The sequence below is a fragment of the Odocoileus virginianus genome, chromosome 31, assembly GCF_023699985.2.
Source record: "Odocoileus virginianus isolate 20LAN1187 ecotype Illinois chromosome 31, Ovbor_1.2, whole genome shotgun sequence".
NCBI classification, from domain to species: Eukaryota; Metazoa; Chordata; class Mammalia; order Artiodactyla; family Cervidae; genus Odocoileus; species Odocoileus virginianus.
Window position 1 is genome coordinate 1,244,236 of NC_069704.1, and position 16,388 is coordinate 1,260,623.

The window sequence follows — 16,388 nt, forward strand, 5'->3', positions numbered from 1 at the left end:
ATATAATATATAATAACCTGAACCCTTTAATAACCATTTTATTTTGCCTTTCCCAATCATAGAGATAATAACAGTACCTGTAATCCTATAGATTCTTGTGGACTTCCCATAAAATCCTTAAGTAAAGCATTCAGTGCTGTGCATTTGTTAGTATGAGCTAAGATTATTGTCATTACGATGCCTTCCTGATAGTCTATTTTTATCAGTTTTTCATATAATATGGAACTTTTTAAAAAGATGTTTTTGTTATGGACCCATTTTTTAAAGTGTTGAATTTGTTACAATATTGCTCCTATTTTATGTTTTGGATCTTATTTCCCCGACCAGGGATCGAACCCTCAACTCCTGCATTAGAAGGCAAGGTCTTAACCCCTGGATTGCCAGGGAAGCCGCAATACTGAACGCCTTATCTCCTAAAAGGCTGGTCTTACTAGTTGGCCCTGTTTACCACATCTGCTGTGAATTAGAGCTGGAAGCAGCCAAAGTGGACGTCCTGAGCACTTCTGTATTACCTGTGGATGCTCCGCCCCCGCTTTGGCTCGGACCCCCTCTCCTCTGCCTCTGGAGTGAGACGCATATCCCAGCGCTCAGAGAGCAGTTCTGCATATGGCGTTCTGCACTCTGGATGGAGCGGGTTTTGTATTAAATGAAACACATCTTCATTTAAAATTTCCCAAAGGAGCCTCCTTGGTAACAGCGACCTGGAAAGCCTTCTGTGACTCCGGGGGAAGCCCACGGTTCAGCAGGCGCAGGGAGAGCTGTCTAGCCTCACCCGTGGGGTGAGTCCCCGTCGCATTTCCTCCCCCGTGATGGACTTACGGCTCTTCTCGACCTCACTGGGGTATTTTGAGGACAATATTTAGCCCACTCTTGGCATGCTGGGCATGCCATTGGCTACCGTGGTGAAAACCTGGTGTTTATCTGGGCCCACAGGATCTTGTTTGTCACTCTGGGTGCTTCAGGCTACTAGAAGTAGGACATGCATCAGATAATGGATGCTAGCTGCTAAAAATGTACTGTTATTAACCTGTGTGTACCCGGGCTATTACTACTGTCTAAACAGTGCTTCTTGAAGAGAAGACGAGACAGAGAGCCAGTGGGGCCATTTCCTCCAGCAAGGAGCCCGCGATGCTGGCACAGGCGCTTTACTTGCCTGCACTGTGGCAGGTAGAGAAGACCCGCCACCCCGGGGTCGAGTGCAGAGCAGCAGAGCGGGAGTGATGGAGCCCGCACACCCCGCGGAGGCGTGCGCTCCACCAGGACGACTCGCCATGTGCCGTCACCACCATGGGGTCCTCGCCGAAGCAAAATGAAATCATGGTCACAGAAAAGAGGGAAAGACCTGCAGAGGAAGCTGGTTGTCAGCCACATGTCTGAGTTCTGCACACAGGCCACTGACTTCTCCAGGTGACCGAGAAGCCTCTGATTAGATGGGTCCTATGTCAGTGCTGCCCGCCTGAGCCATGCTGGGTGAGATTATCAATCTAATGGCACCTCCGCTAAACTATCTGGCTATTGGCCTTGGGCTTGCTTCCTGCTCTTCCCTATATATGACCCCAGGTAAGGAGCAGGAGACGTTGGCCTTGGGCTTGCTTCCTGCTCTTCCCTATATATGACCCCAGGTAAGGGCAGGGTCACAGTCCACAGCCTGAAGCCCCACACTGCACAGTGACAACTTTGCAGAGGAGATCCTGCCCAGCAGTGGCAAATACAGAGACGTACAGTACTGGAAGCAAAAAGGAGCTGAGACTTGATGGAGTTCAACCTTCCATTTTAAGAGAGGATCCCAAGACATCGGGGGCTTCTCTGATGGCTCAGCAGTAAAAAAGTCCACCTGCCAACGCAGGAGATGCGAGTTCCATCCCTGGGTCTGGGAGACCCCCTGGAGGAGGAAATGGCAACCCACTGCAATATTCTTGCCTGGGAAATCCCACGGACAGAGGAGCCTGGCTTCCTATATAGTTCGTGGGGTCACAAAGAGTTGGACACAGCTTAGCCACTCAGCACACACACAAGACACAGAGAGTGGGAAGGACTTGCTCAAAGTCACCCCTGAATTACAGGGAGAGCAGGACCAGGATGAGGTGGGCTTTGTGTGAGCACCGTCACAGTCAAATCAGCTAGGGGTGGAAAATCTCACGGGGAAAGTAAGAAGGAACATTTTTTAAAAAGGAAAAGATGACTAAGGATGACCAAAATGGATAATATTGGGTGAAAATTCCCTCTGAGGAGTTAATGGGAAAGAGACTTCTGAGTGTCACTGGTCATCTTTAATACGTTGGAGAATTAGTCAGAACCTAATAAGACAAGTGCAGTCTAACACATCGCCCAGCTAGAGCAGTGCTTCTGACCCTGGGAGAGCCCTGAGCATCAGTCAAGGGTCTGTCAGTGGTCCTCCCTTGGTTGCCTGGACACCCAGGGGCGGGAGAAAGTCGGATGCTGCTGTCCAGCCAGTGGGCACGTTCCCACCCGGGAGAATGGGGTGAGGACTGGGGGGCAGCCGGCAAGGAACTGCTTTGTGCGGGGAGAGAACTGTGGACATGTGCTGCTGAAGCTGGTGTCTTTGTACTATATACACAGAGGCCTATTTTTCTAATGCTGATGGCCCAGTCAGCACCCCTCACATTGAGTAACACCTCTGAAGCTAAAACAAATGACTCCATCTGCATATGCATCTGGAAGCCATAAAAGCACCAAGGATGGAGTATCACTGGTCAAACACCACCTTGGACACGTAGTGCCTCCCTGGATGCTGATAGCCATGAATATTTATCACAGGCTGAGTGTATTTCCTAACTCCTTCAAAATTTAACATACACGAGAGGCTACGTATTAAAAATGAGAAGTCACATCTAACCTCACAAACCTCATCATCCTTCCCATCCAGCTGACCCCACTGATCAGACACTGTTTTGATCATTAACTAGATGAACAGGTGGCTCGGCCCAGTTGTAAACAGGTGTGTTAACTCGACCCTGGGGAGCACACACAACACTTCTTGGCTTGCACTGTGGGTGTGGGTCTCTTAGGGAAAAGGCTTGTTTTTGAGCTAACAAAATCCCAGTAATGGCAAATTAACGGAAGAACATTTGGGTGGTGAAACTGCCTCCATGCTTGTTCTCAGGACTATGGAAAGAACTGCAAAAGATACTGGAAGATCCATAACACAAAGTTCGTGGAAGATTCCAAGTGTTAATTCAGCACCAAGTGTGCCGTGCTCAGTAGAGCACAAGTCACAAACGGGCCTGAAATTTATCTGAGTGAACCTACTAATGCTTCCACAAGCATCTAGCAGCCTCCAGCACTTCTCACTTCTATACAATCTCAGCGTTCCCTTTGGAAGTACAGACATGCAGCTTTCTGAGGTCTGAGCTACTTAAATTTCCAGACCTGAGAGGGTACACCACTCTAATTCTAACTTTCCTTTTACACGAGTTTTAAAATTCTAAACAGACAGACATGTTGGCCAGACCCGCCTCCCTGGGAACGTGGCGAGGCATCCGAGGGTCTGAAGGCACGGGCAGGTTCTGACCTGAATTCTCTCCTCTCCTCTCTCCAGGTCCCTCCAGCCGAGCGGTGAGCCTGTGGGTGCCCACGTGGCCGCCCTGCCCAGCTGCCCGCGTCAGGCAGGGCCAACTGCTGACGTCACAGATCCGAGTCAGAAGGCGCTGCCGTGGGAGGCTGCCCCGCCGCGATCTGCACTCACCAGGCCTGCCTCAAGGGCTCTGCCCCTGGTCTCTGGGACCGACAGTTCTAAATGTCCAGAAACTGCAAGACAGACACCTGACGTTTACCAACACTCTTTCCTCAAAACAAAAATCTGTTTCCTGTTCTGTGCATCCTCATGCAAGCGAAGACTCACTCAACCACAGCTCTGAATCACACGGGGGCAGCGGACGAGGAGCCTGGCCGGCCACAGCCACGGGGTCGCAGAGTCAAGCACGGCTGGGTGACGGATGCACACACACAGAGCTAAACAAACATTAACACTAGCCACGACGAGCGAGGGCCCACCGCCCAGAGCCCTCCCACTCTCAGAGTTCAGATTCCACGAGAAGGGGATAAGCTCAAATCGCATATTCAATCACATGCAGAAATATGGTCATGCAGTCCCATGCAGTTGAGCTGATTCTCAGCATGATCACCTGGGTCCCTGAACTATTAATCATCTCAGAAATGGACATCAATGATTATCTTCCTCTTCTTATTAAGAAAAATGGCTTAATCTAATTCAAAACGTATTCAAGAAAAAGTAGACATAGAAGAATTGTGATTACTAAGTATATATTTATATATATTATAAAATATAAAACATTATGCATGCTATATGTAATATAACATTTTACATGTATAACATAAATAATAGCTATATTGTGTTTATATTTATATGAATATTCAAATATATAAATAAATTTATATAAAATTATTTGCAGTTTTTATTTATAGATATATATTAATATATACTTATTTTATATGTACAGAAATATATGTATAATTATATATATATAAAATCCTGACTCGCTGTGGGTTAGAAATTTGTCTTAGTGCTACCTCTTTTGGGTCTGTACACAGTAGGCACTCAACGCATGCAGGATGTATGAACTGCTCATCAATGTGCTAAAAGTGCAGGGAGGAGCTGGGTTTAAGGAGCTCTCTGTTTAAGTTTTCACCACTGACTTGGATATTATTTCTCCCGGGGAAGACTGTGAAGGAGCCCCTGGACTGCCTATCCTGTTACTGACTCTAACTAGACTGTTAAGAGACTTTAAAAACATGGCATCTAAACATAATTCATAAGTGTGCGAGTTGGGCTTGAGAGGAGAACAAAAAACAACCTCTATCCTGGCAACTGGAGCTCCCACGGAGGGGGACACACCCCCCGACCCTGAAGCCTGAGCCCGTGTCTGTCCCGGACGCAGCGGCCTGGGTGCCAGCCCACGGCCCAAGCTCACTTGGCCATCTCTCCCTGGTCATCTCTTGGTCGTCCTTGGTCATCTCTCCCTGCCTCTCTGGGCTCTGGGCAGAGAAAAAGCTCTGCAAAGAGCTCGCGGGAGGGGCAGGAATTCACTCATCACGTGGCGCTTGTCCACGTCACACTGACCACAGGACACTAAGCCAAGGGCCACTTTCATTCTTCCGATAAGATGCTCACTGCCCTAAAAAGAGCCAGTGAGGCGAGGTGCTTCCCCTTCAAAAAGGAAAGAAAGAGAAAAGAAAAAATAAAACCAGTCGCTCTTAAAGATAAACAGCACAGCGCTCTTCCGGGAACTGTGACCATTTTTGCCAAATTCCACGACATGAGGTCAGATTTTTGAATCCAGAAAATGCAAATAAATTGCGACCTATCCCAGTGGCCACTGAGGAATCAGCGAGGCAGGCAGGACTCGTGTGCCCCAAGTGCAGGGATCGCCGCTTCCATGGGCCAGCAAGGGTGTCTGCAGAGAAGGCTTGCGAGGAGGAAGCCACAGGCGGCTGCCACGAGCACTCGCCCCAGGACAGCTCCGTCCTCCCGCCCTCAGCCTCATCGCCAGTCCCCCTCTTGCCTGCAACTGGTGACGAGCACGACCCAGACAACAAACAGCTGGAAGCATGCCAGAGGACCCTACATCCATGGTCTACCGTGCCCTCTTTAATCAACTTCCTAATTAAAAAATGCCATGCTGGCATGAGGTACAGAGGGAGCAGGCTTGGGATCTCTCACAAAATAGCATCCCTTAATCCTGAGGTTGTGGAAAATCTGTGTTCTTACAGATGTTTATGAGTTTTCCTGGTGCAGAGGTAGAATCAATTTGCTTGCGCCTGGCCCTCAAGACGTATTAAATTTATCCTGAAGGAAACTGGCTTCTGAAAAGCTCTTGCCCGGATGCATTAGGCAGGTGGGAGCTGCAGTGAACCGGAGGGCCCACTGGCAGATGCAGCATTGATTTCTGAACGCTCACCATCTAGCAGACAGCTCCAGAGCAGACTTGGTTTGATGGCTCTCTATGGGGTGCCCCGCAGACTCGATTATTTCCACAACCCGTCTGGCTAGCATTGTTTCATGGCGACCACGCTCTGTGTTCTCAGCTTCTGCTCAGACGGCACGAGTGGGCCCGGGTACCAGGGAGGGGAGGGGGCCAGATTTAAAGCCAGTCTCTAGGGAGCGTCCATCTCTTTCAGGGCCCAGTGATACGGGAGGCCCTGTGATCGAGGGGGTAATTCTGACTTGTAAGAAACCATTCTGTTGACTGCCATTAAAATACACTGAGTCCAAGCATGAAGATGCTACTCAAAACAGTGTCTGGGCTAGAAATCCCCCAATAAAAATCTGCGTACACACAGCTATATCTAAAATAGAAAACCAACAAAGACCTACTGTATAGCACAGGGAACTCTGCTGAAGATTCTGTAATAACTTGAATGGGGAAATAATTTGAAAAACAACAGACACACGTACATGTGTAACGAATCACTCTGCTGCACAGCTGAAACTAACAGAGCATTGTTAACCAACTAAACTCTGACAGAAAATGAAAATTTTAAACCTCTGTCAGTGTGCTAAAAAGAATCGCTCACCCCGTAAGTGATTAATCCATGAGTTCTTTGATTTAGCAACCCAAGTCCAACATCCCACACATGAAAGCATCTCAAACAAATGTGCAACAATCTTGGGATAATTTTCTTTAAAGCCATTTTATGGCACCATCTAAGCAGCCAGACTTCAATAAAGAAGCAGTCAGTATGCAACATTGTCATAAAGTTCCTTCCAACTGTATTAATGAGCACCCAAATACACCCAAAAGAGGTCTACACGGCACACACATTAATCCAATGGCTCAAATATGGTCAGCCTGCACACATTTCCACACTGGCATTTTAAAAACACATATATCCAGGCACCTAACAGAACCTTTGAAGAGATTAATTGCTGTACCCTTGGGACATCATCGCACAGAACTGTAAACAAATAGGTCAATAACCTTTCGAAGGAGAAGATACTGGTGCCCCTCTTTATCTCCATCACCGGGAACCCACTGAAGGATGCCCACCCCCTCCCTGACGCACAGACCACCCTTCCTCTTGGAATCAAAGGTGCCTGACTTCAGATTAATATTTTGGCTCACTGAACTTAAGAAACCTGCTATAAAAGGCTGCTTTTCTTTCCAAAGTTGATCTGCAACCTTAGAGCTAAACTGAAAAGAGAGAAAAATGCTCTTGGAAATCACATTTTTCGGTTAGGCACACATCATCACATTTCCAGCCCTGGGACCTCTCATTGTCTTTGCAGGCTAGCCGTTTCCAAGCCCATAGAGACAGCGTGCCCAAGAACCAGTGTGACAGAGTGGCATAAAGTAACTCTGTCAAGTGGAAACTAATATGACATAATTTGGGCCCTTAAAAAAGAGCTAGACTCTCCCCTGAAAGGCAGCCAGGCACAAAGAGACCAGCATGGTAGGTAGCACTCCAGTGTTCCCGTCAGGATGAAAACAGACACGTTGAGGTTAAATATTAAAAGCTGATATTTTTCCCCAAGAAAGTTACAACCCATCATAAATCTAAAAGGAATTATTTTAATCTCAGAAGGTTTGGCTCAACTCTAAAATAAAATATAGCAATGGAAAAATAAATATCACTTTTGTCTAGGTAAGAGTTCACGAATTTATTTTGAAATAATTTGGTATCTAATATTGTTTGGGTTAAGTTTTTTTAAAAAGCCTCAATTCAAAACACCAGCAAATTCAAAATTAAATAGAAAAATATTGTATGTATACATACATATTCATTGACATAAAAATGGAAAATTCACCTGTTCTACAAAAACAAGCTCAGTGTGAATAAGCAGAAACTTCAGGTGTGAGTGGGAAAATGACAGAAGCCAACTGTTAGAAGTGGCATATAAAGGGTTAACATGTTTTCCAATATCTTATGTTTGAGGTTTAGGTTCACTGAATGTAGTTTTCTTTTCTTTTCTTTTTACCTTTTCTAGAAAGACATAGTTTTGTTTTGTTTTGTTTTAAACAGAAGAAATGATCCTCCAAAAAGTTGCATTTTTTTTTGTCAAATATTCTGTCATTGTCTCAAGCAAACAGCTGAAGTAAAGCAACTCTGTAAAAAAAAAAATTAGCCTCAAAATAAAATTCTTAAGTGATTTGTAATATTCAAGAAACTATAAAAAGACAGTTAAATGATGATAATTTCTACTTAAGTTCTACCTTAAAAGCAGATGAAATAATTAGGTCAGTTAAAATGAAAACCTTACCTTTTAAGGAGAGTGGGGATTGTGAAAACAGGATAGAACTATTTACCAGTGAATTCCCTGAGATGAAAGTATATTTAACTAAATAGTAAAACACCCATATTGCAGCACTAGAATCACAGAATTATATAAGAAGTGTGTGTCAGTGATGACAATAGAAAATCGGAATTCCTGCAGGCTACTTATTTCTCAACTCAGAAGACTGGTTGTAAAAACAGTCTCCATTTTTCTGAAAGCACTGAAAGTATCAACTTGTGCTAATTTTTCTCTCTCCTATCTGCAGATTCTATAGATCAACAGAAACTTCAGTTCGATTTGCACAATCTCCAGTAAGTTGCTGGTTAAATTAGCTAAAATCTTCTTCCAGCTAGGAAAAATATATACCAGTCAAAACTAATTATGTCTGGGCTTTCATTGAAACAACATTTGCTAATTCTACTGGTCTGGATACACTGCTTCAGAAAATATTAATTAAGCACATTGAATAACGGCTGCTGTAAATTTTGGAAAACAATAATCTCTAAACAGTTCATGTTCGCTCCAGACGTATGCACAGGAAGATGGACGAAGCAGTTGCCCCCAGCAGCAGCAGCCCCGACCCTTTTGTTGGCCAGCTCGGGAGTTGAACTTTGCTGCACTTTGGGGAGCAGGGCCGAGGCTCTGGACGCCACCAGGAGAGCTGGACGCGTTTACCTGGAGGGAACGGCCAGGAGGGACCCGGACAGCCAGGGCCAACCCGGCGGTCCAGGCGCGCGCCCCGCGCCCGCATCCCAGGGCATTCCCGGGCTCCCCGGCCTCGCCGCCGGCTGCGGGCGCGGCCACCCCGCCTCCGTCTCGGGGACTCACCCAGAAGCTCTCAGCTGCAGCAGCACTAGCGGCTCCCCCGCTTCTGCGCGCCCCCCGACCGGCGCCGCGCGCCCCTGCTCTAGCGGCGCGCGCACGCGGGGCCGCGGCTCCCCGGCACGCTAATCATTCTGCCACATGGACACAAGTGGCGGTGCTCTCGGACTGGAAGCTCGCAGCCTGAAGTCGGAGATGGAAACCAGTGAGTTGACAGCGCGGGGCGACGGGGCCGGGGCGGGGGCCGCCGAGCGCCATCCGCAGGGCCCGGGGGCGCTGGGCCGCCGCCTCCTCTCTGGCCGCCTCCGCTAAGCTCCGCGCGGGCACCGCCCGCCCCCGGCCCCGGTCCGGGGGACGCCGTCACCGGCCAGGTGCGCTTCACGCTGGGGCCGTGGCTCAAGCCGGGTTTCTAGCCTGGCTGTTGATCGAGCCTGCAGCACAGCCGGGCTTGGGGTGCGCGCTGTGCGCTCCCTGCTCGGCGCCCACAGGCCCCTCGGTCTCCGGGGCGCAGTGTGCAGCATGTGCAGTGCCGTATTTCATGTAATAGACGAGAGCGGAATACCCGAGTCAGGCTAAGAACAGCCCCCCGGGGGGGGGGGGGGGGGCGTGTGTCTAAATATACCGCCCCCCACACAGACAGCGCACACACACACTGATGGCTGATGGTAAAGACCCCACACACACACTGATGGTAAAGACCCCCACTTCCCCCCCACGCATGCACACACACACTGATGGTAGAGGCCACACACACACGGCACATACACACATACTGATGTTATGGTGAGGACACGCTATGTCCAAAGAAACCTCAGAAAGTCAACTGAACCAACAGCATCTTCCACGGCCCTGCTCCTGAGCACCAAAACAACACAGAAAGAGGTGCCAAGCCTGCTCACCTCCCCCCCCCCCCCCCACCTCACTTCTTCAAATGAGAGGACAGGGACCCCAGAGTTAACGCCAATGGGCCCTTAAAATCTCTTTCTGGTTGCCAACCGCACTATGTTTTATTTCAGGGTGAGCTTCTTTTCTCATGTTCTTTACAAACAAAAGACACAGAACTATTCTTCTAAGAAAGTTAAAATATTGTCAAGCTTTTAGCATGGCTGGAAGAAAACAAATGCCAGGAAAAGTTTTATCTGAGAAGGCAAGAGCAAGTAAGATTTCACAACACAAAGGGGAGCCTAGATACATGACTTCATTAGCATCTTCCCAGTTTAAAAAAAAAAAGTGCTGATTTTATAAATGGCTTCTTGGGTCTAGCAACAACTCTTCTACTCCAGGAGTAACCACACCACTGCCCTGTCCACAAGCCGCCTCTCCTAGACACTCCCCACTCTGAAAGGCCATATGAAATCATAGCGGCTACTTAGCCCCTCCCACCCTCCCTGGACACTGGCCTTGAATACACAGACTCCTGTTCAACAACAACTCCAGGCAGCCTGCACATACTCCTGGCGCCCACAACCACATTATGCTGGAGAAGAAGCTCCACTGGAGAAAGGGTCCATTGTGGGCTCATTCTGGACACCAAACCAGGCGATTTTAAGAACTGTTATCGTTTGTGATCAAATAAGAGCTGCAGATGGCCAGGTAAGCAAGGAAGCAACTATCTGTCAAAGTACCTAAGAAGCCAGGTGAAATAATTCTGAAGAGCTGCAAGTGGCCCCAAACAGACGCATCCTAGGCAACCTTTAAGGAAGAAGAAAGAGGTACCTTTGGGTCGGAGAGTTGGGGCCCTTTGGCACAGCCCGGCTCCGCAGCCTACTTCTCCACTCCTGCAGAGCTGAGTCTGCCTCGGAGAGCCCGGGGCCCACGTTGACCCCACTTCCCTACACGAGGCCACTCCATCGGGCCCTTCCCTCCAGCGCAGCCGCCCCGTCAGCGCGCCCTGCCCCGGCAGAGGGGAGGGCACAGGCGCCGCGGTGATAAACCACTGCAGGAGCTCCCGGAACAGACGCTGACTGTGGTTTCTGTGGGAGGAGGCTCAGAGGCCCCAAGTCGCCGAGAACACCTCCCTCTGGCCTTCAGAGGGGATTCCCCCCGGTCCTGAGCCCCCCTGCCTGCCCTCTCGAGACCAGACGTCCTGGTTAGCGCCGGGGTTACTACCGCCTGCCCATCCAGCCCTGCTGGAAGCCACTGCGCTCTGAGAGGCAGGCACGTTGCGAGAGGCTGCCTGGTGCCATCCCGGCTCCTCAGCACAATGCCCCTCACGCTTCGGCTCAAACACTTCCTCCCCCTCCCAACTTTTCCAATAATCACCACGTGGGGAGCAGGGTTTTTTTTTAAAGAGATATATTTTAGGATAAATTTCCTAACCCAGCAGCCCAACACACCAATGCTGATCCGTGTCTCCTCACATAGTAAATAAGCATTTACGTGTTCTTTCTAGTTTGTTTGATAGCACCTGGCTTACATTTTCTCTGCCATCTCTGATTACTTATGCAGATGCCCCAAGGACTCATTATGATGTCAAAGCTTAACACAGTTTCATTGTGAAAACTGGCATAGAAAAATCATTGTGTGTGCCTGAACAATGCAGGTGTGAGAGAGACAGCGAGAAGAGAGGGAAGCCAGAGAGACAGCTAGGGACAGAGTCACAGACAGCAGACAGGAGGGGGTGGGGAGAGGGGGATGGAGAGACAGAGAGAGGCAGAGACGCGGAGGACACAAAGCCCCTTCCCGCTGAAATCACTCGGCCTCGAGCACAGCCCAACGTGAGAAGAATGTGTGTCTGCCACCTTAAACTAACCTGACATCGAAAAATCATACAGTAAATTAGTATAAAAGTATTTGCCATTATTCCTTGCACAAGTTATGACCATTATAGGCAGTGTTTTTCATTTGTGGGGTATGCCAATTTAAAAAATATATATATATACACACACATATATATATCTGTCACACATAGTATATGCATGTGATTTACCCTTTACCAGTTCAAAATATAAATTTTTAAATATTTTCTTCTTTAAGTTTGTGCTATCTTTTCTCTTTAGTTTGAAATAAGTGTGAATCAATGTCAGGTAAGGGTTATGGGAAAGATCACACTATGATGAAACTTATTTGGTGAAAAATATGTTAATTATTTTCAAGTTTTCAAGTTTATTACCCTCTTCTAAGGCATGATACATGTTTTTTCAAAGAAAATTTTTAAAAAGGCATTTATGAGAAAAATTTTTTTAATCTTGAAAATAAGAACATGCATAATACTATTGCAGTCAAATTATGATGCAAACAATTTGATTATTAGAATTTAGGAAAACTGAAAATCTCTTTCTGAATCTGCCACTCATTTGCTTCTTAGGTAGAGTTCTGGTGAGACCTTGCATCAAGGTAGACTCCATGGTTAAAGTACTAGATGCATTTGAAAGACTGGTTATTGATTGGAAATCATAGTCCTGGACTTCAGGGACCATCCAGCCACACCACGTTTCAACATCAAGGCAGAGGAGTCATTACAGGAAAGTGTCTTTCTAGTCCCTCTCACCCCACTGAATGGGTTTCTTAATATAAAATTTCTAAGAGGAAATACAATTTTAAGTTGTCCGAAGTTAAAAATATAGCCACCAAATTGTTTAATGAGTAAAGTATTTTAGATGATATATTTCTACAAACAATATCTTTCACTGAAATTAGATTGTCCCATAGGTAGAGTTGGAAATATAATTTATATATGTGACTTTGAAAGCACTTTTTAGACAACAAAATGAATTTTCCTCAGAGAAATGGTTGGATTATCTATCAAACATGTAAAATATTTGTAAAAGCAAATCACCAAATAATCAGATTATTAACTCTAAGTTTTGAATTTTAAATATAGTTTTAACAAATAGAAAAACTTTAAAAATCTTTGAGGCCACAAAAGAGCTCATTTCATTCCTTTATCTGTAGAAAGCTGGTGTATAAAAAAGTTGCAAAGCATCAGACAGTGAAATAATTGGGTGTATTCAGTAATGAATCATGAAATGTAAACATTTCTGAGAGTGCAAAAAACAAATGTTAGGTGAAAAGTAAATTAGGTTTAAAATATGACAGGAACAATGAAAGTAATATATTGAAGAAGTCCAGTCTCTGAAAAATATTCATATTTTCCTAAAATCATGCTCATAAAATCCCAAGAAAATTATATACTCACACTTCTGTAGGAATTTTTGTACACCACACATACACGGTCACAAATTATTGGGCCTTCAACCGTGATTTCAGTATCTAACACAAATTTATAAAATTTGCCTAAGTTTTGCTGGAGAATGCAAGTTTAACTCAAGAGAAGTTGAAATATGTGTTTTATGTGTACTTTCTGCCTTACTGGTTCATCTTGGTAATTCTGGCTCATCTTTTAAAAAATGAAATTTTATCAATAATTATATAATAGTTTTCCATTTGAATAACATGTCCACATTGTTCACAGTTTTCCAACTCACAGCTGCATATATGCAAGTAATTTTGACGAAATCCTGTCTGGTAATTTGAAAAGTAGGGTAAAAATTTTATGTGCAATATAAAGGTCTGGAGATTGCCAGTCTTTTCTGCCCCACTCCTCAGAACATCCTGTTGTGACCATGCAGCCTTCTCCCCCTTCCACCTCCATGAACAGAGGCATTAAGGTGATGAAACCGAGCCGTCCTCCACTGCCAGTAAACTGGGAGGAAGTCAGTCCCAGCTGAACGTAATTGCTATCAGCAGCGGACAGTTCCCGGTGCTGAAAGGGAAAGGGCCAGAGCTTTGCTCACAATAGCTCACTCAACAGCCTTTAAAAATCACAGCAAAACTGAATGACGTGGCAAGTGCTCTGGCTGAATAGCACTGTCTGCAGAACAATGGCAGCCAACCCCAAATCCTACTATAATCACATTAATGAGATTAATCAGTGAATTAGCAGCAGTCAGATGTCAGGGAGGCAAGGAAGAATCCAACCAAGATTGGTAATTAACTTTTCTGGGGGGGAGAGCGGGGGTCAGAGAAAAAAATCAACTTTGCTACCTCATAGGTTTCTCAGAAGTTGACAGTTTTGCTTCACAAATCTGAAGACTGTATGTACTGATCAAGAGGGAACAGCATAATCCTTCATGTTACAACATAAATCCAGGTATCATATTACTGATGCTTAAAACACAGCCCTCAGAAACATGGTGTCACTTGAAATAATCTTCATAAACTATCAGGCTTTTACTGTTTTGAATTCTCTAAATGTAAAACTAATTGTTAAAAAGAGTTTCTCTAATACTCAAGCTAAAATATAAAGAAATATGGCTGATTAAAAAAGGGAGGATTATATAACAGCTACTATTGCTTCTGAGAAGTCTGTAATACTGTGGGGAGAGTTTTAAAAGTGCCACCAAGTAAAGAGCTATTATACAAACATATCAATTCTGGTCTATTGTATTTGATAAAGAAAATGCATTGCTATATACAACTTTATGGAGAATTTTGACCAATTGACCTATTGCTCTTGAGGTGATAGAATCATATACTTCTCTTTAGGTCAGTTATAAAAAACAAACTTCCCTTTTTTTTCTAGAAGGTATCACTAACATGTATTATGTACAATCCACACTTTGGATTCAAAGTTCTTAAGAGGTGAAAACTTACAGGTATTAATATATGAGTGGTGCTGTTTTTTCAAAAAGGAATATTGTGCAAAAACCCTTTTTCTAATTTGTAAAGTAATCCCATTTCTATCTGTTTATGTTTTATCTAGGGAAAACATGCCTTTATTTATCATTTAAAAAGCCACATGACTTTCATAAAGTTGAACAATTGGAAAGAAAGCCTCCTTTATGCCTGTAAGGGTGGTACGAGTGTGCTTTTGTCTATGAAGTTAGTTTTGTTCAGTAAAAAATAAAAACACTTACCCCTAAAATATCCTATTATCACAAACAGTTTTACTCTAACTAAATAAATAACTTAAAATTCTACAGATTTTTATCATTTTAGAGGTACAAGAAATTATCATGGTTAAATAGGTACTAAATTCAAAATCAGAGCTCTATGTTTGGAATAACTAGCCATTATATGAATATTTTTATGTGTCTATATTTATGGCTTTATTCTTATCTAGTTTGAACATAAAATTTACAGCTTGAACTTTTAGTTTGGTAGTTTAAGTGGTGTTAAAGGCATATTTCTGTTAGAAATGAAACACTATTTCATTACCATGAACTTGAAACATTTCACTTATAGTTCAAATTTTTTTATTTGAGTTTCTCAATTTGAATCATCTAAGTCAACTTTCTTACCATCAGGACAATATAACATGACATCCAGAATATCTAATGCTTTAACAGCCTTTGTTAAAAAGAAAAATGGCTTGCTTTATTTGCAACATAAAGTAATCCAGTAAAGTCTCCGGGAAGTTTTTGTTTCAATATCTGCGTATCATCCAAGTACAGTTCATGCAGCAAGGTCTTTTTTTATAAACAACATCACGGTTAGAGCATGCAACATAATACCCATTTTGCTTTAAAAAGAGACTTCTGTGGATTACAAACTCCTAGCCGGGGAACATGTCAGCTACCAGCCATGCTATAAAAATAACTTTAAAAAGGAGCAAACAATAGGCGTTACAGCCCCAGCCCTTGAACTCCGGTAGAAACAGATCCTGTCCACTAAGTCCCCAGAATTAACCTAACGAAGACCACGTACCTCACGACATGACCACAGCCGCTCACAAGTGAGACAAGCTCAGGGCTGATGGCTGAGCTGGCTTGAAAGACAGAAAGAGCGAGCAAGCCCTAGTCCACCCCAAGTTTGAAAGGAGGACGAGGAGTATGCCTACCACCGAGGCGCAGAAAAGGCTGCTTTTTGTCTTCAGTGAGTATTGATATCATAACCCATTGTCCAGGGAATCAAAAAAAAAAAATTAAAAGGCACCCACCAACAAGGGGTGCAAAAACCAGGGGGGCTTCAAGGAGACTGCGAGGGAGGCGCGCTTCCTGTTTGGTGTGCGGCGGCTTAGGGAGAAAAAATGTCGCCCGGGCAGGAATGACAAGCGCAGCGCGCCAGGCTCGCGGGCCTGAGGGACCCGCTTCCCCTCCACACACAGCCCGGTGCACACTCCCACTCATCCTCTCGATATGCTTTTTTTTTCCACATTTTTTTCACGAGCTCCAAATCCCCGGCATATGACCTTCTGTTAAATAGATAAAAAAAAATTGCTTATCAGTCATGCAAATGAGCCTGAATTCATTTTCCACAACAGATGGCCTCATAGATAATGATGATGGAAGAGGGAAAATTGAACGCCTCTCACGAGGTGGCCATGGCAACCGAGAGCAGAATAATATCAATAATAAGCTCACTGCATAAT

At 45.0% G+C, this 16,388-nt stretch overlaps 1 protein-coding gene across 20 annotated transcripts in view; it reads right to left on the bottom strand.

Annotated features, from left to right (window-relative positions):
- Nucleotides 1–16,154, bottom strand: part of MYT1L (myelin transcription factor 1 like) — a 400,361-nt gene extending 384,207 nt beyond the window's left edge. For 5 of the 20 annotated variants that reach the window (XM_070459148.1, XM_070459150.1, XM_070459156.1 and 2 more), the window contains exon 1: nt 9,083–9,604. The gene's annotated coding sequence lies outside the window, so the exon portion shown is untranslated. Of the gene's footprint in view, nt 1–8,929; nt 9,054–9,082; nt 9,607–10,792; nt 11,254–15,724; nt 15,935–15,956 lie in introns of those variants that run through there. The other 15 variants (XM_070459157.1, XM_070459153.1, XM_070459161.1 and 12 more) reach the window with 8 other exon arrangements.
- Nucleotides 16,155–16,388: the final 234 nt, after the last annotated feature.